This window comes from Pleurodeles waltl, chromosome 12, assembly GCF_031143425.1.
Source record: "Pleurodeles waltl isolate 20211129_DDA chromosome 12, aPleWal1.hap1.20221129, whole genome shotgun sequence".
Lineage (NCBI taxonomy): Eukaryota > Metazoa > Chordata > Amphibia > Caudata > Salamandridae > Pleurodeles > Pleurodeles waltl.
The window spans coordinates 618,713,140-618,735,485 of record NC_090451.1 but is presented as its reverse complement, the minus strand read 5'-3'; the positions used below and the strand labels follow the sequence as shown (position 1 = coordinate 618,735,485).

At 43.5% G+C, this 22,346-nt stretch overlaps 1 protein-coding gene across 2 annotated transcripts in view; it reads right to left on the bottom strand.

Annotated features, from left to right (window-relative positions):
• Positions 1 to 15,800, bottom strand: part of PIAS3 (protein inhibitor of activated STAT 3) — a 189,746-nt gene extending 173,946 nt beyond the window's left edge. The window contains exon 1 of one of the 2 annotated variants that reach the window (XM_069217936.1): positions 15,569 to 15,800. The gene's annotated coding sequence lies outside the window, so the exon portion shown is untranslated. Of the gene's footprint in view, positions 1 to 14,652; positions 14,788 to 15,568 lie in introns of those variants that run through there. The other variant, XM_069217937.1, reaches the window with a different exon arrangement.
• Positions 15,801 to 22,346: the final 6,546 nt, after the last annotated feature.

The following is a 22,346-nucleotide window of genomic DNA, read 5'->3' as shown; positions in this document are numbered from 1 at the left end:
TAGATATGCCTGACTTCTTCGAAGGAGTCGTACGTCTGGTAGCTCGATTTGCACACTATGACATAATTTGGATGGGAGGCTATAATTACATCTTGAATAAGTACTTGGATAGCTCCCGACCTGTATCTCGTCCTCTAGGTAGGACCTTTAAGGCGCTGCTAGAAGGTATTGATAAATTAAACCTGCTGGAACTGAGGCGTGCACAACATGGGCAAACTAGGAGATACTCTTTCTATTCCGCTCCTCATGGCACATTTTCTCAAATTGATTACCTGCTAATACAGGGAGTGCAGAATTATTAGGCAAATGAGTATTTTGACCACATCATCCTCTTTATGCATGTTGTCTTACTCCAAGCTGTATAGGCTCGAAAGCCTACTACCAATTAAGCATATTAGGTGATGTGCATCTCTGTAATGAGAAGGGGTGTGGTCTAATGACATCACCACCCTATATCAGGTGTGCATAATTATTAGGCAACTTCCTTTCCTTTGGCAAAATGGGTCAAAAGAAGGAATTGACAGGCTCAGAAAAGTCAAAAATAGTGAGATATCTTGCAGAGGGATGCAGCACTCTTAAAATTGCAAAGCTTCTGAAGCGTGATCATCGAACAATCAAGCGTTTCATTCAAAATAGTCAACAGGGTCGCAAGAAGCGTGTGGAAAAACCAAGTCGCAAAATAACTGCCCATGAACTGAGAAAAGTCAAGCGTGCAGCTGCCACGATGCCACTTGCCACCAGTTTGGCCATATTTCAGAGCTGCAACATCACTGGAGTGCCCAAAAGCACAAGGTGTGCAATACTCAGAGACATGGCCAAGGTAAGAAAGGCTGAAAGACGACCACCACTGAACAAGACACACAAGCTGAAACGTCAAGACTGGGCCAAGAAATATCTCAAGACTGATTTTCTAAGGTTTTATGGACTGATGAAATGAGAGTGAGTCTTGATGGGCCAGATGGATGGGCCAGTGGCTGGATTGGTAAAGGGCAGAGAGCTCCAGTCCGACTCAGACGCCAGCAAGGTGGAGGTGGAGTACTGGTTTGGGCTGGTATCATCAAAGATGAGCTTGTGGGGCCTTTTCGGGTTGAGGATGGAGTCCACCTTCTTCAAGCAGTGGTACAGGAAGAAGTCTGCATCCTTCAAGAAAAACATGATTTTAATTCAGGACAATGCTCCATCACACGCGTCCAAGTACTCCACAGCGTGGCTGGCAAGAAAGGGTATAAAAGAAGGAAATCTAATGACATGGCCTCCTTGTTCACCTGATCTGAACCCCATTGAGAACCTGTGGTCCATCATCAAATGTGAGATTTACAAGGAGGGAAAACAGTACACCTCTCTGAACAGTGTCTGGGAGGCTGTGGTTGCTGCTGCACGCAATGTTGATGGTGAACAGATCAAAACACTGACAGAATCCATGGATGGCAGGCTTTTGAGTGTCCTTGCAAAGAAAGGTGGCTATATTGGTCACTGATTTGTTTTTGTTTTGTTTTTGAATGTCAGACATGTATATTTGTGAATGTTGAGATGTTATATTGGTTTCACTGGTAATAATAAATAATTGAAATGGGTATATATTTGTTTTTTGTTAAGTTGCCTAATAATTATGCACAGTAATAGTCACCTGCACACACAGATATCCCCCTAACATAGCTAAAACTAAAAACAAACTAAAAACTACTTCCAAAAATATTCAGCTTTGATATTAATGAGTTTTTTGGGTTCATTGAGAACATGGTTGTTGTTCAATAATAAAATTAATCCTCAAAAATACAACTTGCCTAATAATTCTGCACTCCCTGTACATCCAGAACAGGTTTCAAATTTTGGGGAGGTCCGTTACCTAGATTGTACACTGTCGGATCATACTCTGCTAGTGGCGGAATTGAACTGTCAGGCATAAGTGGCACCGATAAAGCAGTGGCGGTTCCAGGACAAGCACTGAACGCCCAGGCTTATAGGGAGGAAATTAGGGAGGCCATTCAGGACTTTTTTGTTGTAAATACAGGGTCAGTCAAATTTGCAGGGATATTGTGGAAAACCTCTAAAGTGACCATAAGGGGAAAATGTATGGCCACCACCTATGGGGTTCAAAGATCGTTGACACACACAGTTGCAACACTAGATTGTCAAATAAGAGATCTATATGCACAGGCACCACACACGGAAACAATATGGGAGGAGAGACACAGATTAAAGGGTGAGTTGGAGAAGGCCCAGGGTACCCTGGGGAAGCATAATTACGAAATGTATATAGAGGTTCAATGCTAGTAAACAGACAGAAAGGAGGGAATGAAGTTGTATCCATTAGGGATGCGAACAGGACTCTCCTCACAGCTCAGGAGGATATTTCCATCACTTTGCAGAGTTCTACTCAGGACTGTATGCACAAAAAGACAGGGGGGACATAGCGGGTACTATAGAGATTCTAGATCGAAACGTGACTTTCCATGGCGGATCGGGACATGAGGACAGCCCTGAATACACCAATAGACAAAACGAACACTAGGTGAGCCATAAAGCAAATGAATACTGGGAGGGTTGTCAGCTGAATTATACCAAGAATATATGGAAATTGTGTGCACATCACTATTAATTATGTACAATGCAGCTTTTGAGACAGTGGTGCCGGAGACGGCCACGTCGAGGTGGGGTCCACATTGTGGTCCTCCCTAAGTCAGGAAGAGAGCCCACAGACTAGTTATCGTATTAACCAACGTCGATGACAAAATCTTAAGGAAAATATTAGCTCACAGACTTGCTAAAGCAGCAGGGGAACTGATTCACACACATCAAGCAGCAGGGTTCGTGGGAGGCCGCACTACCACCAGCAATATTAGGAAAGTGTTTTTAATCACGGAACAGATTAAAAATGGGGAGGAGCCCTGCGCCCTTGCTAGATTAGATGCCCATAAGGTGTTCATTACCTTCAACTTGGTGTTCATGGAGCATACACTGCAAGGCTATGACATCTGGGCTGATTTTTTTAAAGATGCGTACAACTGCTCTATATGGATACTAGGGCGACAGTTAAGGTGGGTCAGACCGTTGGCAAGCTGAGAGAGGGTCCCGGCCGGGGGTGCCCTGTTTCACCATTGACTTTTGCCCTGATTGTCAACCTTGGCACACATTATCCATGCCAGGCATGAAGCAGATGGTGTGCTGGTAGGGGATATACAGGAGGGCATCTCGCTGTACGCTGATGACATCCCACAAATACTGCGCAATCCAGGGATAGCATGGCGCAGCGGCCGCGCCATGATCACGAAAGTGGTGGTGCACTCTAGATTCAAACTGGACATGAACAAATCGATACTCTACCCGATGCAGACAGTCCATGCTTTGCTTAGGGATCTGTCTAATATACAGGTCCAAATGACCTCATTCAAGTACTCGAGAATCTACTTGAGTTCATATGTAGTTCAGACATACAGTTCAAATGTGAGTGCCCTGCTCGATAGCCTGGAGCGGAGTGTACATAAAAGAAGGCGGTTCCCGCTGTCCCTGGTGGGGCGTGTAGCTATAAGTAAAATGATCATGATACTGTGACCCGTATATGTATTACAGCAAATGCCGATGACAGCACTGGAATCAATGTTTCCGTACACTGGATGAACTGCTCAGATTGCTCTAATGGAGACAAGGATGAGCACGTATAAGTTTGGAGGTCCTAAGATTACCATCCATGGGCAGGGGTGGGTGGACTGCAGGCACCAAAGTTTTATGTTTAATAGTGGGCTGCTCATTTAAAGCACATAGTTACATTGTTCTGGGAGGGAGGCACTGACCAGATGTTGGGACTCGACTGGTCTGAGGATGTAAACTACTGGCATTGCCTCTCATCCCTAGACGGAGGATGGGTTAACAGCCATTACAAGTGAGATCACTCTTGGATGTGTGGGGACAGGCCTCTTGAGGAAAAGGAAATTACTATATATACATGCCACAACTAGTTCCCTGGCACATGGGAATCAGGCCCATGTTACCTCAATTCTCGAGATGCAAGGAGGGAGAGGACATCCCGCAGACTATGGGAGATCTCGAAGATGATGGACGACTGACAGCATATGTGGACTTCTGCACCACATGGGGACTCCACAGGGGTTGGCTTATGGCCTATGCCGGACTCGCTCCAGCTATACGCAAGGCCTGGAAGGGATTACTGCAGGAGCCAGAGGCTCATTTGTTGAATCAGGCACTTCCATATATGGGGGGAGAGGGCAATCTGATCAACCACTATGCACTGCTACTGCCTAAAACTGCCACCCGCATGGGGATGCCAGTGTTACATTGGTAAGATGATCCGGACTGACTGACCATACTGGGTGACTGTAGGAGGGTCACCAAGATTGCAAAATTGAAATTGATTCACTAAAGTGTGTGCCCAGAGATTAGTAACACCACACTGGTTACCCAGACTTGACTTCTCTAGGTATGAGCACTGCCCTACGTGTACAATAGTAATATGTACATACATACACATGTGGTGAGGGAGGGAATTGACCGAGCTACCTCTACAGGTGATGGCCCAACTCTGTTTATGAGGTATGGTACCCCACACCAAATGTGCCAGACATGCAGAAAAGATCGCAGAACTGGGACGAACAGTGGCAAAAAAAATGCATCGCAACCAAGTGGATAACAAGACGCCTGTCCACCCATACGCAGTGGTTATGGGAATATGCGAAGTGGGTGCACGCTGAGTGTGGGTTTTGGAGCAGATTGATGCTCAGTGATGGGGGAAATGAGGGAGGGATGGAATGGGATATGAGGGAGGAATGACTGAGACAGAACATGGAGGAGCCTGAAGAAGGTCAGGCTGATGATCACGTGGAAAGATAATAGTGTGCCACTAAAAAGAAAACAACCCACCTTGCTCTGATCCTGCTTTTAAGGAGCAGATTTTATGTGCAATATACCTATCATTGCACCTGTGCTGTATGGTTTGTTTTCTTCATTCTTCTCAGTATTAATGAAAACGGTTATGTGATTGCAGTGGCAAGCTCCTTCTCGTGTTTTTTTTTGTGTGTGTGAGTGTGAGAGGGAAGTGGGGGCAGGTAATGTTGAGTGCGTTTATTGCTGTATTATTCAGAAAACTCAATAAAAGATAAGTATATATATTGATTAGATGGATATTAAATTGGCCAAAAATTCCTACATATTGATTGAAACTGTCCACTTTAATTTTTTATTTCAATGTTGACCCATGTGGGATTAGGGGTTTGAGCCACATTAGGGTGAAACAGTACTCAGGAAATTAAAGTCACTAAAAAAGGAGACATAGCCCCTGGTCTTTACCCCTTGCAGTAAATCAAAAACAAATAAAAAAAAAACATTTATTTTCCCCACCAAGTTATGCATAAATAACTGTGTGGCTATAATGCACAAAATACAACGTGGTAAAACCCGTTTTTTAATAGTTTCAACACTTTATAGAATTAAGCTTCCTGGTAACAACCTCTGTACCAATTCACTATTTCCCATTCTTTAATAACCTATTCGTGAAAACTAAGATAAAGTCAGAACATAAAAATTGCATTCAGTCCTAAATGTGTGGTGAACATTACAGGACATTTTTATATTGATGTTTTACTAAGCGATATCATCAGAACAATTGTATCTAAAGTTGCACAACAGTTTAGCAAAACATGTTTTTCAAGTTGCACATTTTTGTGTGCATGTTATTTGAAAGTAAACAATCACCAATGTTGGATTCATGCTTATGAATGGATTTGCTTATAAACAGGGGGCATTCTGGTGGCATTACAAATAGCTTAAAATTGCTAATTTTCCATACATAGGTGCTCATTTCTTTTTTATACTGGGACCAGTGTCAGTAATTCAAGCTGAGCTCGTTCCATTTCCTGAGAGCTCGCCCTCACAGCAAAGTCTTTGCACTAATGAATATATATATACACACACACACACACACGTTTGAACAACTCATGTTTATGGAACAAATTTTGCGTTAGTGGCAGACAATTCTCTTTCACAGATCAATTTTGTGGTACAATAAATTGGAACCTAAAGGGTTAAGCTCTGCAGTAGGTTGGGCCTACTAATCCAATGGACAAAATAAACATACAGATTTGTCCTAGGCTCAAATAATGTATCCTGGACCAATACAGGACTATATGAAAACGTGCATGTGTCACAAGAGCATATCTGGACTACCTGTGCATAAACACTTTTTCTGTGTTGGGGCAACAAAGAGGTGAAGTGTGTAGAAGTATCAAACATCCTCTTCTTGTTTATCAAAACACCCAAAGGTTCAATCAGGGTGCTCTGCTGCCTGTATTTCACTACGCTCCAGCAATGATAAACAACTATTGAGCATCAAAAGGTTGTTATTCCTGTGCGCCACACGAAGCACGCTGTAAAACGAGTCCTTGATGCCCCCTTGTTGTGGTGGTAAAATGACAAGGCCAAGCCTGATAAGAAGTAGTTTGGGTAAGCAGAAGTCAGTACAACATAATACATTTGAAATAGCCAAGAAGAATATTTACTTATCCCAACAAGAATGGATAGTGAAGAATAAAGAAATATTGTCAAAGTAGACCGTACTCATTCTAAAGACATGACCCACAGATGCGTTCTGAGGCGACTAACTGAAATCTCGATCAGTGAATTTATTTGGGAATCACTTATGCTGGATCCTGCTATTGTTTATAAAGGACCGGTTTTGCAGTCAACAAGTGTTAAGGGCAGAGCCAGCCGTGTTTCTGATTTCAATCGTAACACGTCTCTCCTGTACATGATAACGCTTCAGATACAGGCTGGAGACGAATTTTTTTTTGTGCAAATTTCCTTCGGGGTGTCACCACATGTTGAAATGTAGTACGGTGTCCAGCCATACGTTGGCTTATCTTCTGGCCCGTGGGAAAGTCAACGTGGGGCAGAAAAACGCTGCTCGCCTGTTCCCAGTGGCCTTACGAACAAGCATTCACAAAGCCAATAGGTCTTGCCTATGCAACAGACGTTGGCTTTGGCAATATGTTTTAGCCATGTTGTACACCAGCGTGGCTAAAAGTTAGTAGGTAAAGGAGAGTGTAGTGGAGTGTCATTTTGTAAAGAGGAGGAGAGTGGAGTAGTATGGAGTAGCGTGGAGTGGTATAGAGTAAAGTTGAGTGGTGTGGAATGTCATGGAGCCATGTGGAGTGTCTTGAAGGGAGTAGTGTTGTAGATGGAAGGGCAAAGAGTTGATTGGTGGAGAGTGGAGTTGAGTTTTAGAGTGGAGTGGCGCAGAGTAGAGTGCAGTGGCAGAGTGCAATGGGGCAGAGTAGAGTGGTATAGAGTGCAGTGGTGTAAAGTGGAGTGCAGTGGCATAGAGTATTGCAGAGTATAGCATTATGGTGTACAGTGCAGTGATGCAGAGTAGACTGGCGTAGAGGGCAGAGGCAAACAGTGTAGCAACTTTGAGTAAAGTGGAATAGAGTGCATTGACGTTGAGTGCACTAGCGTAGGGTGTAGAATACAGTGGCTTGAAGTGGCACAGGGTAGATTGCAATGGGGCAGAGTGGAATAGAGTGGCGAGGAGTGCAGTGGCACAGAGTGGATTAGAGTGACTTACAGTGGATGGGCGTAGAGTGGCTTACAGTGGGGCGATGCAGAGTAGAGTGTAGTGGCGTACAGTGCATTGACAGAGTGTTGTACAGTCACATAGATTGGTGTAGAGTAGAGTTCAGTGGCAGAGTGCAGCGGTGCAAAAAAGAGTGGTGTAGAGTAAATTGGCAGAGTGTGCAGTGCTGCAGAGTACAGTGGTGTGGTGCAGAGTGGAGAGGTGCAGGGCAGGTGCAGTGGCAACGAGTGAAGTGATGTAGTGTAGGGGCGTAGAGTGCACTGGGGTAGAACGGTATACAGTAGAGCGGTGCAGCAGACAGTGCAGTGGCAGATTGTGCAGTGGTAGTGAGTGCACTTTTGCACAGTAAACTGTTGTATAGAGCAATGGTGTATAGTAGAGTGACAGAGTGGTGCAAAGTATAATGGCATAGAAAGCAGTGGGGCAGAGTAGAACAGAGTGGCGTAGAGTGCAGTGACGTAAAGTACAATAGTGTATAGTGCAGTGCAGTGGTGTAGAGTGCAGTGACGTAAAGTGTTCCTGAGTATAGTGATGTAGAGTGCAGTGGTGCAGAATGGATTGGCAGGGTGCAGTGATGCAAAGTTCTTTGGTTTTGAGTAAAGTGGCACTGAGTGCAGAGGTGCAGAGTGCAGTAACAGTAGATTGTGTCAGCGTAGAGTGGAGTGATGCACAGTAGAGTACAGTGGCTTACACTAGAGTGCAGAGTAGATTATAGTGGATTGGCATATAATGCACTGGTGTAGAGTACAGATTAGAGAGGCAGAGAGTGGAGTGTTGTAGAGTGCAATGGCGAATAGTGCAATGGTGCATAGCAGAGCAGTGTGGGGTAAAGTAGACTTGCATAAATTAGAGGGGTGTTAAGTGGAGCAGCGTAGAGAGGAGTGGGGGTAAAGGCTAGTTTGCATGGTGTGGTAGCATACTGCCATTATAGATAGTACATCTTCCTTTGAAATGACCATTACATTTGCACAGACAGTTTTAATGATAAGAGTATATAGCATTTAAACAATAATGCGTGAAAATGTCATAACATAGCATATTGATTTATTTTGACCGTATTCAAATATTTGTTTCACCCATACGTCAGAATTACCAACAAATGTACTTCAATTTAACTTTTCTAAATCTGATATGTTCTGAAATATCTGCACAGTTCATTTATAGACATTTAAATTTTGTTCTGAGCTAGAAAAAAATATAACATTGCACAAACTTCCTCAGGCACACTACATGTAGTCAGTGTGATTGTCATATAAAATACTTCCACTTTGAAGTCAGAATGAAAAGTAAACACCAAGTTCCCTGGAAGACAAAGCATGCCATTTGACATTGGTCTTTGAATGCATCGCAAATGTGACAAGAACTGATTGAAAGGCCTGCTTGCAGAAATCCAATACCAGCAGAAGTATACTGTAAACAGAGTCTTCGCAAAGGAAAGGACAAATTCAAGCTGGACAGCCTAAAACAAATGGAGACAGCAAATAGATAGCAAGCAAATGTGAGTCAGAAACCACATTCCCGGGTAAGCTTTCTGAATGTCCCCAAAACGTTCTTAGCAACCCAGTCAGCTGTACTGTATGGTAGGCTTCAGCCTACAGAGCTGCTGGATCGCATTTCAGCACTCTTCACCATTTGCAATAGGTTCAAAGATTTTTTTTAAATCAGTGTTTCAAGGAGTTTTCGTCTATACAGGGAGTGCAGAATTATTAGGCAAATGAGTATTTTGACCACATCATCCTCTTTATGCATGTTGTCTTACTCCAAGCTGTATAGGCTCGAAAGCCTACTACCAATTAAGCATATTAGGTGATGTGCATCTCTGTAATGAGAAGGGGTGTGGTCTAATGCCATCAACACCCTATATCAGGTGTGCATAATTATTAGGCAACTTCCTTTCCTTTGGCAAAATGGGTCAAAAGAAGGACTTGACAGGCTCAGAAAAGTCAAAAATAGTGAGATATCTTGCAGAGGGATGCAGCACTCTTAAAATTGCAAAGCTTCTGAAGCGTGATCATCGAACAATCAAGCGTTTCATTCAAAATAGTCAACAGGGTCGCAAGAAGCGTGTGGAAAAACCAAGGCGCAAAATAACTGCCCATGAACTGAGAAAAGTCAAGCGTGCAGCTGCCACGATGCCACTTGCCACCAGTTTGGCCATATTTCAGAGCTGCAACATCACTGGAGTGCCCAAAAGCACAAGGTGTGCAATACTCAGAGACATGGCCAAGGTAAGAAAGGCTGAAAGACGACCACCACTGAACAAGACACACAAGCTGAAACGTCAAGACTGGGCCAAGAAATATCTCAAGACTGGTTTTTCTAAGGTTTTATGGACTGATGAAATGAGAGTGAGTCTTGATGGGCCAGATGGATGGGCCCGTGGCTGGATTGGTAAAGGGCAGAGAGCTCCAGTCCGACTCAGACGCCAGCAAGGTGGAGGTGGAGTACTGGTTTGGGCTGGTATCATCAAAGATGAGCTTGTGGGGCCTTTTCGGGTTGAGGATGGAGTCAAGCTCAACTCCCAGTCCTACTGCCAGTTCCTGGAAGACACCTTCTTCAAGCAGTGGTACAGGAAGAAGTCTGCATCCTTCAAGAAAAACATGAGTTTCATGCAGGACAATGCTCCATCACACGCGTCCAAGTACTCCACAGCGTGGCTGGCAAGAAAGGGTATAAAAGAAGGAAATCTAATGACATGGCCTCCTTGTTCACCTGATCTGAACCCCATTGAGAACCTGTGGTCCATCATCAAATGTGAGATTTACAAGGAGGGAAAACAGTACACCTCTCTGAACAGTGTCTGGGAGGCTGTGGTTGCTGCTGCATGCAATGTTGATGGTGAACAGATCAAAACACTGACAGAATCCATGGATGGCAGGCTTTTGAGTGTCCTTGCAAAGAAAGGTGGCTATATTGGTCACTGATTTGTTTTTGTTTTGTTTTTGAATGTCAGAAATGTATATTTGTGAATGTTGAGATGTTATATTGGTTTCACTGGTAATGAAAAATAATTGAAATGGGTATATATTTTTTTTTGTTAAGTTGCCTAATAATTATGCACAGTGATAGTCACCTGCGCACACAGATATCCCCCTAACATAGCTAAAACTAAAAACAAACTAAAAACTACTTCCAAAAATATTCAGTTTTGATATTAATGAGTTTTTTGGGTTCATTGAGAACATGGTTGTTGTTCAATAATAAAATTAATCCTCAAAAATACAACTTGCCTAATAATTCTGCACTCCCTGTATGTTGGGTCAATGAAAAAAGTTCCTCCAAACAACAACAAAAGTCCATGCTTGACAAAGTGAACCATATTGTCCTATGTTTATTTCAATACTTTAACTTCAAGTGGCAAAAACAAATGATCAGACACTGATATCAGCTTGAATTTATTTTTATAGCAGTAATCTATTTTATATTTTTATTGCATAAAAAGCGAGCATTTCAAGAAGAAATGCTGTACATATCAAGATAACCACAGTCCACAGATGGAATAGATTAGACATAGAAGTTTAATAAAAACATAATAGGCAAAGTAGACAATATATAAACATTTACTTTAGGCACATTAAGGAGACAAGAGGTGCATAGCTGAGTGAACATAGTTTAGGCAATTCTGCTTTTCCTCTGTGGTGTGTCGGAGTTAATTCTATTGTCATAGTAATAGTGGAATAAGAGTCCATAGGTAGAAATCTGTTCTGGAGGTAGGATTCAGGTAGATGAAATGAGTGCAATTCTAAGGAAGCACAGGGAGGTTTAGGAAAGGCAAGCAGGGGAGAGTCTGTGCAAGTAAACATCTGTTCCCCAATTCTGGAAGGTAGCTTGGAGTAAGGTTGGTTAAGGCTTTGATAGTCAGGAAAAGTAGCTTGCAGGTAGGCAGTTTTTTGCTGACAGGCAGTCGATTGGATGACTATTGTAGGATGTGCAAGGGTGCCTGGGAAGATTATAAATATTTCTTGTGGCAAACTGTGACATCTTGTCCTGCCGGGGTACCCGCCAATAACTACGCCACACATGGACAGGGGTAGTAACCGTCTTTATTCGCCTGCATGTAACCATAAACTCCACAATCTAAACCTGCATTCAATTCACCACGTTCTAAACCTGAACATCATAGTTCTATGGAATCCTTCAGGAGCCAAGAGGATTCCATCATTTATAACTCACACAACACTACACAAGCCTTGGAGCTTTGTCCGATGGTAAGAATGAGTACTGAGGACAGCCTACTAGTGGACTACTGCAGTAATCTTATTTGCTCAGGTCAAGCAAGGAAAGTGATGCTTTAGTCATATGAAAGGGAATTGGGGGCAGATTTTGCAACTACTAAGTACTTGGTTTCTTATTTTGGGTTGAGCAGTAGGCCAAAGATTCTGCCTGAATTTCTAGGGTAAAAGTGTTTGGGGGGAAACAGCAAAAGAAAAGGGAAAACATGGATTCTGACTTTGTATGGTAGTAAATAACTGTGGTCTTGGATTATTGCATAACTGAATGGATTTGCATTCTGCGTCAAATAGGCATGAGACAGAAGTGTTAGACTGCAGATCATGGGTAAAAGTTGAGAAAGAGAAATATATTTGAGCATCACTAGCAAAAATATACCAGGCAAAATCAAAGTTTGAAATGAGGACATAATGTAAAACCAAAAAAGCAGAGGGCTTATGAACCAAGCCCAGAGGATTCCAAACTGACAGGCTGGTAAAACGTGAGAGTGGAAAACACCATGAATTGGAAATAAATTAATCAGAGCAATACCAAAGAAAATCCACTTAGTGCTGAGTAGAAATGGCTACTACAGTACTGAGTGTAGAAAGGATGGTACTAAGGTCCACAGTATCAAAAGTGACAGCAAGGTTAATACATCTATACACTAAAACACATCTCTTAAAATGTTGAAGATTATGCCCTTAAATTGCCAATAGGCTAAACAACCTTCACAGTCAATTTTTCAAAACACCCAGCACTTCTTAGGCCCGCAGTTAGCTACTATCTGTTGAGAATTTTTAGGTCTGGCATTAACTAAGACCTTCTGAATTTACTAAAGTGATATCCATAATATATTAGTGGCTTTTTGCCAGCCCTCTTCCTTCACAGGTCGGTTGTCATGCCTTTCACATATTACTTCCACTCAGGACAGCATACAGAATGGGGCAATGGTTCACCCACTTCAGCCATAGGCGAACTTCACTGTGAGTGGCAGTATCCTGCTCTTTCGTAATGTGCATTTTCTCGACAAAATAGACCCTTTCAGTACCAGGAGCTACTCTGACAATGTGTACTTTTTGACACAAGAACATATTTTTTGGTTTTATCCAATGCTCTTTTCTCATTGGCGAGGGGTCCCGCATCCCCCCTCACAATAAAAGTTTTACATAATCCTGAGCAAATAGAACATTGGCAAAGCCTAGCAGCCAAAGTCTGACCTATTGGTTTTGCCAGGGCTCGTTTTAAAAATGTCTCTATATTGAACCAATTCATTTAAATATTTTCGATAATCAACAAGTAAGTCAAACATATGTACAACTGACTAAGAACCAGTTCTTCAAAAAAATGCATGTGTCTGCATTTTAAACATCACAAAACAAAATCAAATGATGGACGGAGTGTTGAAACTTTTCAAACACTCATCCCCAGTCACACATCTGGGTTTAATCCATCGTTCTTTTGCTCGACACGTCACCCTAGTTTGGACCCAGCCTTATGCAAATCAGTCTCAGTCTTGACCCTATTCCCCATGGGAACAGTTCAGCCCGAACTACTCCCTGGACAGGAAACAAGCATCCTGGGACCGGTTTCAGGGTATCACCCTTCTTCTGCCAGGCTAGCATGAATCCAGCCGCGCAGCGAGCAAGGGACACACGTCTGGGCGTACCCCTGCCACAAAGCAACAGCACAAAATAAAATGATGGACGCAGTGTTGAAACTTTTCAAACACTCACCCCCAGTCACCGATCTGGGTTTAATCCATCGTTCTTTTGCTCAACACGTCACCCCAGTTTGGACCCAGCCTTATGCAAATCAGTCTTGACCCTTTTCCCCATGGGAACAGTCCAGCCCGAACTGCTAGGCCAGGTCCTCCCTGGACAGGAAACAAGCATCCTTGGACCGGTTTCAGGGTGTCACCCTTCATCAGCCATGCTAGCTCGAATCCAGTGGCGCAGCGAGCAAGGGACCCACGTCTGGGCGTACCCCTGCCACTTAGGGCGCACAAAGCAACATCACAAAACAAAATAAAATGATGGACGGAGTGTTGAAACTTTTCAAACACTCACCCCCAGACACAGATCTGGAGGAACAGGGTCAAGACTGATTTGCATATAGCTGGGTCCAAACTGTGGTGGCATGGTGAGCAAAATAACGATGGATTAAACCCAGATCTGTGACTGGGGGTGAGTGTTTGCATTGTTCAGCACTCCGTCCATCATCCTTTTGTGTTGCTAAAGTTGCCCTAAGTGGGAAGGGTATGCCCAGATGTGGGTCCCGTGCTCACTGTGCCACTGGATTCAAGCTAGCCTGGCTGATGAAGGGTGATACCCTGAAAATGGTCCCATGAGGCTTTTTTTCCAGTCCAAGGAGGACCTGGCCTGGCAGTTTGGGCTGGACTGTTCCCTTGAGGAACAGGGTCAAGACTGATTTGCATATAGCTGGGTCCAAACTGGGGTGGCATGATGAGCAAAAGAATGATGGATTAACAATTTCAGCACTCCGCTCTCAAAATGATACATTTGTAACTCCGAAGGTGGTCACTGATGTTAGCTGTCCCCTCAAGCCCATAAATATGTTGATGTCCATATGTTCCAAATTAACCAAGTTGTTTTCACAATTTAAAAACAAAAGGTACACCAAAAGGCAAATCGCAAAACTGGTTAAAATGCATCGAGGTCAATTTTACGGAATTGAATTCAGAGGCATCGCACATCAAAACAAAGGGCACCCTTTCTTGAAAAACATATAATGGAAAATTAGAAACTGTTTTATTAACCCTGAAGTGCCAGCCTCAGTATTTTTTGCATTCGGCACAAATGCACAAACTACTGTAAACATACTTGTATTAGATGACAAACCTTCCCTTCCCAGACCCATCACCGACACAGTTATCATATGACCGGATATCACACGGGACACCATCTGCGGGGCTTGGCTTTCATACCACATTGTTACACGACACTTGTAGTTTCGCTCTTAACATCGGTGACAATGGGTTCAAAAATCCCAGAATGCATGGTGCTTAGCAAAAAAAGGGGGCGGGGCTGGCTGGTGCATTCACGTACAAAGAAAGGTCTTTATGTTTTCCTCTTTCTAAAAAGATTAATACAAACAGAACTGTCACGGCGTGTATCATGAAATGACACCTCAAGAAACCAACAAGCAGGAAAATACACGAATCTCGCCATATTCAACTCACTTGAAGCTTGTTTCTCCACAAAAAAAAATAAAAGCCGCCGAGAGAAAATGCAACACTCAAAGCATACGTGTCACTACAAGGTCCAGACTTTCAGTTCCATATGTGCGCATAATTTGACTTTTTACCGAGAGCAGCTGTTTGTAATGGTGGTGAACGGGGACGAGAGCTGAAATCGACCGTCGGTGTTGCAAGCAAGGACTGAAAGGACAAGAACAGTGCTGCTGAGATAATGCACGTGTTTAGTATTTTTGTCTTAAGAGCGCAAAAAAATATTATTTTCTAAAAATGGAACTGTAGTAACTGGCCCCAACGTTTGACTGGTTTAGCTTTACGTCTCAATCGTTTACTAAATTCCGTAAAATTGCATGTTTCCGCGTCTCCGTCCCTCCTACTTGCAGATATTTATTTTTTATTTTTGCCCGTCTTCGAGAAAATAACCTCCGCCCCTCGACAAACAAGGAGCTCAGCGCCACGAAGGCTAATTCTAGTGCACCGGCTACAAATAGATTCACTTTCGCTCGCCCACAAAAAGTCACAACCAAACCGATACTTCTTGGGGTTTATGTTTTACTCACCTTAAGAAAGTGGGAGTTGTGTCTTTTCTCTGGCAACTCGCGCCTAAAAGCGTTGAATCCCTTTCCCCCCCCCACGCTCAGCTTGGGGGACTCGGGCTCTTAGGTTTTCATTTCCACCAAAAACTTTGAAAGCATAAAATTGAAACCAAACCCATTGGAAATCACCTTAGAAGCGAGATTTGATTCAGGAACTAAAATACGTGTGTAAAAGAAAAAAACAAAAAAATTCTCTGCTGCCCCTGTAGGTAGAGCTAGTTAAATGCACCCAAATGGAGCGTGAGAATTCTATTTTAATCCATCCTCACAACCTTCGCGCTCAAAAATTGTAGGGTTTGTGCTCAAAACCACCTGCGCAAGACACCCATGTACATGGCGATAGTAGCTCAACCCATCAGGATTTTTGCATTGCCTTCTATAAAGCCTATTATAAATCCAGAACTACAAGTCCCAGAATTCAATTTCAAATATGGATTACATCTAATGTAGGGTGTATTGGAAAACCCAGAGAACATCTCACATTTCTGTTGTTTATCCCGGACAGGTTTTCAGGAAATTCAAGATTTTAGGAATGCCAGAGAGGTGATGGACAATGACATTTCAATTATAATTCTAGGCAAGGGTTCTTTTATTACAACATAGTATAGGCCTTGCACCAAAATCCGTATGTAATTCCCACATTTTGGGAAATGTAGGTGTTATTTATTGCACATGGTAAACGCCAAACTGGTGTGCCTGATTTTATCAGGTCCAATAAATATTGAAACATAAATAGGTCCATGGTGACCAGTTGCTGAGGTTAATTTTTTTCTTTGACTCTATTACCGAAAAGCATGAACATTTTTAGTCTAAAAGAAAGAAGAATATTAAATATGCTGCAACCTCGGTTTTCTTGCTGAGTTTTGTCTTTTTATGTGGACTTAATCGTTTGGCGCCGTAAACCGAACAGGGAGTCAGTCTCACTTTGTCATCAGTGAAAGGATCACCGACTTGCATTTTTTAAATTGAATACACTGCTTATTACGGTTTCTATGGTTTTACAATGTTACAAACCCTACATATGGTTAGTAACTCCAAGGGCTCTAAAATGGAGGTGTTGGACCTGGCCCTTTTCAGAGGGTCATTCCCCAAACTTTTTGCATTCCTCCTCCTATTTTTTCGGACTCTTTTTGCTAACCTTAGGACTCGGGGCACTTTACCACTACTGATCAGTGCTAAAGTGCATGTGCTCTCCCTTCTAAACTTGATATGCTTGGTTTTATGGTGGTGAGAAATGCTGCTTACTGGTGTAGGTGAATTTTTATTATCATTATAGAAATGCCACTTGTAGAAAGTGAGCATTTCTCTGTGTTTACGACTTGTGCTTTGCAGTTTGACTCCAATCCACGTCTGGGCAGAGTGACAGTTGGGGCTTTGTGCAGACTTTTCAGACAGCCTGTACACGGGGGAGGGTGGAAGTGTCACAGAGGTGCATCCACATATTGAATGGTCTTACTGAGCTGAGAGAAGGCAAGGCAGGGGCACACCTGCATTTGTAAAGGCTGTGCCCTGGCCTCACACAATGGGCTAGTTTACCCCCAATGATGTCTGGAGCCGGTGCTGGAGGAAAGAGGGGACACTCCTTGAACCAGTTAGGACTGGTTGGAACCCTTTGTTCCCCTTTTGTAGGGACTGCACAAAATGAGTATAAGTACAGGGGGTTTCCCCCACATTTTCAGACATTCTTGGACTTCTAAATTGGGCGCAGGATGCTGCTGGAGGGATTCACCAGGAACCACCTTGGGACTGCTGCTGTTGTGCTGATCTATGGCTGGCTGGGTCACTAGGATGATCTGCCACTGACTGCAATCCCTTGTGCTGGCCTGTTGGAGTGGGCCCTGGGCCCCAGTCCTGCTGTCTCCAGGGGCTGGGTGGTGTATCCTCCTGTTCCCCTGCAATCTTTTCACTGCCTTGGAGCCTGCGCAGGAAGAGCGCTTCACTTTTGCTGTGGGAAGCACGTTCTCAGCACTTTATTCTGTGCAGGAAAAGCGCGTTCTCAGCGTTACACTTGGCCCGAAAAGCGCGTTCTGAGTGCTCTGCTGGTAGTTGCTGTGGTAAATCATTGTCACGACCTGGGCAGGTCAACTGAATTTGAAGGTGCACGGAGCGCATCCCTCATTGGTGCTCCCGGAGTGTACAAGCACGCAGGAGCGTTCCCCCAGGCTAAAGGCGGGCACTGTTTTCCGCTAAGTCACCGCTGTGGCCTGGAATGACCATTAGAATTCACTCGTGCAACAGAATGGGTGCAGGCGCTTGACAGAGCCACAGTATCGGCCACGGAGGGCAAAGCAGAGCTACCCGGGAGGCCCTGGAGGGCGCTGGGCATGAGCCCCCAGCACAAGTAGCTAGAGGAATCCCGCAGGCCAGGCAGGTAAGAAATCCTACCAGCCGGGGGGAGTGTGGGGCTTTCAGCCCTGAGAGCCAGGAGGCTCGACCACCATCCAGACCCCCACTGACGAAGGAGATGGAAGATTGCAGCCGCACCGCAAGGATGCGGGCGGCTGCCACTGAACCGGCTACTGTTGGGTTCAGCTCAGGAGACCCAGGGATGCCTCCTGGTGGGCTACATGAAGCACTGTTCCAGGGACCTTGGTTTTCTGTGGCCCCACCACCATAAACAACCCCGCAGGATGGATGGGAAACCTCAGCGGAGGCCCCGTCTTGTTAAGGAGAAAGCCCTGCAGTTATCATAGTTATTTTCCCATGACATTTATATCCTGTATGGTGCATTGTCTGAGGATCTATGCTACATGAGAATGTTTTCCCTTATTGTGCACAGATGATGATGTCTGGGTAAATCTAATGATATATGACTACTACTTATGTTGCAGGACAACCAGTATCCTATGTGTTTTTATTATGACTACTGTTGGCTTTTACAGAGTAATAGTACCTGAGTAATGTTCTGATAACTGCTTGTATAGTAGAGTATTACTAATACTTGTTATGTGTGGTCTAATGATGTTTTATGCAATACAGTTTATATTTATATAACTTGTTGTTGTGTTTCCTTTGTAGTGTATGTATTGTGTCACGTGTTATGCAGTTGCTTTATACATTGCCTCCGGTTTAGGCCTGACTACTCATGCCAACCTACCAAGGGGGTGAGCAGGGGTTACCTTGGGTGTTTAACTCCCTCGCCCCGACTAGAGTGGGTGGGTTCTGCCTGGCTTAGGTGCATACCCTAGCCGACCAGAAACCCCATTACTAATGGGAGATATTTGCTCCTGCCACTTACATATGTATGTGCAGGGCACAAATCATAATATAAAAAAAAGAAGTGGGGGGACTCTGCAAGGTAAGCAGTATGCAAGTGACATCACAGCACGTGACATCGCACGTGGCATTAAAGGAAGTGACATAACAGGAAGTGGTATCAATACCCATGACTTTACAGAAAGTGAAATCATAAGAAGTGACATTAGATCTTAAGAACTCGCATTTGGTTTATCATAAGTACATTTGAGTGCATTATGAGCATACATGCAAATACTCCTGATTTAGACAGAAGAATCATGTTTTTGTAAGCTACACATAAAACAATGTTGGCTTTAGTCAGTGAATTGCTTCCTTTACTAAGGACTGAACAAACTATCTCCGCCAGGCATAATAGTCCATATGCAGCACATTTCCATGTAGATGAAATTGCTTTAGCTGCCTAAGCATGTAATGCCTACCTGAAGCAAGGTAATGTAACACAGGGCAATGTGCTGCCTTGCGTTCATTTTAATTTTTTTAACAAATCAAAGCAACCAGGATTTGAGTGGCACTGTTAATCCTCAAATAGATTTTATATCAGAGTTGTGTCAGAAAAGTAACGCAAATCTGAGGCAAAATCTGCACCTTAACATATACATTTTGGGGCATATGTATGAGTGGGTTGCGCTATGCTTTCACCAAGCTAAGTGGTACATGTGTGGTGTAAACCACTAAGTCATATTTTTTAAGAGATGCAAAGCTACTTTGCGTGGTTTTGAATGGCTTCATAAATATGGTATAAGGCAACAAAGCGTAAATCACCACATTTTCTTACTCTGCCCTGGGAAGGCATTCCATGGGCATTGTGGTGGCTGTTTCCACACAACTCCCATGGATTTTGACGGATTCCCAAATTTACAAGGACTTGTAAAGCTAGGAATGCACCAACATCTTGCGCCTGCCCAGGAGAGGCGTACTGAGTCTGAGCAGAAACATCTTTATTTCTCCTTGTTTTTCCTATATCTCTGTGTGCTGCCTGCTGCAGCACACATAGAGAGGAAAAAGCCTCTCAGAATTGTTTATGTGCGGGAAGGCGTCCCTCCCTGCACAAAACAATCCTGCAGGCTGAGCAGCCCCCCTTGCAAAATGGTGCTAGCGCATGGGGAAAGAACAGGAATGCGCCACATTGGATAAATACGGCGATTCCTGCCCTTTCCCTGTGACTTGCTGGGCTGCTCTGCACCATAAAGACCATAAGAATAGGCCTTGTTTTGTAAAATCTCTGCCACAAACAATTGGCAACAAGGAGAAACCTGACAGTAAGTCTGTTTCACTTAATTTGTTGCAAAGGTTTAATTTTAACATTTCTTATTGGGTTTATTCACCTGCTGCAGAAATCTTTGGGTTCCCAGTAAATTTGAGGTTATAATAATACTGTAAAATAACTTTGGCGGTTAACGCATTTGCTGGTAAGATCTTTGTTTTGTCTAGTGCCCGTTTTGCCTCAAAGTAACAGAGTGTTAGTGTGTCTCTTGCTAGGTGGGTGGGTTACTGCTTTTAACACAGAGATACTGTTGTTACTTGCAGTTCATACATTGCAATCCTTCTAATATAGCACATTGAGCTATGAAGGAAGATATGTGACTCCTACACCTTGTAACCTCACTGTCTTATGTAACATATCCTGAACACTGATGTACAAACACATATGATTTACTGTCAATGTAATAAGTATACATGATCTAAAGCGCTCTTACACCCTGCATTTTGATGAAGAGCGCTATAAGAGAAATACAATAAGCAGTATTTAAATAGTTATTTTGTGTAAATACTGGGACAGACCAACACATCTCACATTTTTACAGCACTTGTATATCTGTCACATGCTGGAACTGAACAAAGTCAAAAGTGTGCCTCTCTTAAGTACCTGTAAAGTTCTGACAAGGAGTGTCTCTTTGTTTACACTCCACTGCACTTGCATCTAGATGTGAGGCTCCATATATCTTCCAGGCAAGGACACTCCAACAAAAGGAGGCCTGATGGCCCCTTAAATTCGGCCTTTGCTATGGGCCCAGCTGGAGTCTTAAATTAGAAAGAGCCCCTCACCGCCTGCACATTGTTGCTCGGATGCAGGCGCTGCTGAATGTGTCCCGGTGTCTGAAAATTACTTCAGGACGAATTTGGCATTTTACAGTGGGCTAAACTTAATGGCAGGGTGGACGGCATCCACCTCTGAAAAAAGTGGGTGGAGCTGTCCACCCCAATGTGCCCCGACTTGTGCCCTGTGTATATTTTTATTTGCACAGTGCGAATCTAACCAAAAGACAGCAGAGCATGGCACAATGCCTAAGGTAAAGAAACAGTAATCCAGCGATTGGAGATGCAGCTGGATTCTTGAGGCAGAAGTGGACTGTTACTGCATCATGATGCAGCGTTCTATAAAGAGGTGTGTCATCGTCTCTTTCCTAAGTTGAATCAGAATTGTGGTTTTGATGGATGCAAGGATTTTCTTCCAGATCTTGTTCCAAATCGAGGTTCATAAAAGGAGAAAGACAGTCATCTTATTTTTTTTTTGTTTGCATTTTTTTGCCTACATTTGATTGATAGCTTGAAGATGGTGTGGCCTGGCAGAGTTAGCCAGTTGGGTTCCATCAGTATGAAGAGAACAAGGTCATATTTATTCGGGCCCGAATGAGACCTGGTGTAGCATGTAGGAGGGACTAGAGTGGATATCTGAGAGGCCAAGGAGCAGGGTATTTACACGATCCAAATGCGAGAGTAGGAGGGTTTGAAAAGAAGCTCAAAAGTCTCTTTTGGGAAGAACAACTTCTCTTACAGAGATCTGAAACCAGGTTGTCCCAGTTATTTTGGCTGTGTGTTCCTTGAGTGAGCGGTTAGTGTCTCGGGTAAATTCAAGTCATCTGGCTCTCGGTTTTGGGAAAGTTCGGGTTTGAAGTCATTCAGGTCCGCCTCATTTGACAATATTTAGACTACTTTTTGTTTGTTGTTTTTTTTGGCAAATAAATCATATTTCGTCTTGTTGGACTTGGCTTCTGGCAGGCCAATCCAGGTACGCATGAGGTGCAGATAGGGTTTCAGGCATAGGATGTCCGGAGCAGTTTTAGAGTTCTGCATAAAAGGTATATTGGTGAATTTTGATGACATTACCACTGAGTAGAGTGGGCAAAACTGACCCACGGAGAACTCAGCAGATGACATGGATCTTCTGGTTCCTGGAGATTCCCATATGATATTAGTTGATTTAATATGGATAAGTAGGAGGGGAGGGGCATTGCCAGTGAATCCCAATGAGGTCATTAGGGTGTGGATGAGAGAGGGATAATGAACAGTGTTAAATGTGGCTAAGAGGTTCTGCAATATCAGGAGGCAGAACTCATATTTATCTGTTGTCAAGAGAACATGATATACAATTTGTAAGGTAGCTGTCTCTGTACTGCAGCATGATCTGAAATCAGATCGATAGTCATATAGGCAGTGGCTGTCATTGATGTGATCTTGGAGTTGAGCATGGACTGCTTTTTTA